Below are 1,562 nucleotides of genomic sequence, written 5' to 3' on the forward strand. Positions count from 1 at the left end.
CCGTTAAAGAAAAAGAAGAAGAGAGAGAAAAAAAAAGAAGAAAAAATCGGGTCGGTCCGGAATCAAAGGCTACGAGGAGGCCTAACATCGCGATGGATCGTGATCAAAGTGATCCAAGATCCATCCGCACTAAGTCGTACACCAATACACCGCATCGCGCGCGGCAGAAAAAATCTCTCGTCGCGATGACGCGCGCTTTCAATCCCGTCAACCGAGACCCACTTCGGATGGCTTCAGTAACGCGGAGCTCGCAATTAAAACGCACTGTCAACGCCAGCGTTTACCGCATCCATCAGACCGAAGATGGAAAGCGTGTCAAGAAGCGGCTCCGATCTACCCCCAACCCTCCGGCATAGCGGGTGGCGAAAGGGTGGAGGCGTCCACTCGACGCTCTATACTCTCCCTCCCCCTCTTCCCTCCCCTTGTAGTGCGCTCGCTCAAAAATGCATTTTTCAGGCATGATATTGACGAACTGACAATTAGCGCGGATATGGGGTAAACCACACGCAACATGACGCATAGACACATTCACACATACTCCTTTTCCCCCCTCCCATCTGTTTTTCTCTTTCTCTTTTTATCGGACTCTTTATTGAATGACGCAAAGAAATAAAGAAATTTGAAGACGGAAAAATTTAAGAATCCAATTGAAGATAAATTCGAAACTCATCATCATGTCGATCAATAGTAATTATCGTTAATTATAGTTTCATTATTACTGAGAGAGATGAGAACTTCATTATTCGAAGAACTTCTTTATTATAGACAATTATTTCACAAAAGAGGCCAAGAATTAAAAAATAAGGTTAAGAAATTGAAATTAAGTTTCGTAAAATCGTTGTGTAAAATCGACATGTAATTATGCCTTTTAAAAACTTTAGCAAGTGAACTTCATGCATTAATAACTGTTGCTATAATCATTTTTCACTTGAGAAGAGACATTCAAGCAAATATAAACGTTATCTGTCATTCTTTATACACAGCTACAAATTAGACAACAAAGTTTCCTTTTGCTTCATTACGTCTGTAATATAAAAATACACATAGAGCGATATTCTTTTTAAATAAAGAAATAAGATTAACACACACACAATAATTACAAGTAATTAGAAATTACAATTTAATTATAAACTACAATTTTATTTTAAATAGCAGGAATTAACTTAATCTTTTGCTTTATCGATTGCGATACGATTGAAATAAGCAAATATACCATTCGCTATTCTCATTCTAATCGTCGCATACATTATGACACACGTGACGTCTAGTCATACACTGACATTTTACCAATCAAAATTCGACCCAAATCGAAATTAGCCCGTCGAGTACGTGTCGATAATCTCACATATTGCACATCACATCACATCGATATAATATCATATTTTACAAGGTCTGAACGCTTTAATATGTGTCACTCGCGCTTTAGGAAATCGCAGCGTTTTTATCCTGACAGCTCGTAAGATATTCCGGAATCGGAGATAGCGATATATATTATATACACAAAACACACACACACACACACACACACACACACACACACACTCTCTATATATATATATATA

The 1,562-nt window shown here is 38.0% G+C and overlaps 1 protein-coding gene across 1 annotated transcript in view; it reads left to right on the forward strand.

The window, feature by feature from the left end:
- Positions 1-1,562, forward strand: part of LOC108684727 — a 4,338-nt gene that overhangs the window by 456 nt on the left and 2,320 nt on the right. The gene's annotated exons all lie outside the window — the stretch shown is intronic.

Source organism: Atta colombica, unplaced genomic scaffold (genome assembly GCF_001594045.1).
Source record: "Atta colombica isolate Treedump-2 unplaced genomic scaffold, Acol1.0 scaffold14, whole genome shotgun sequence".
NCBI classification, from domain to species: domain Eukaryota; kingdom Metazoa; phylum Arthropoda; class Insecta; order Hymenoptera; family Formicidae; genus Atta; species Atta colombica.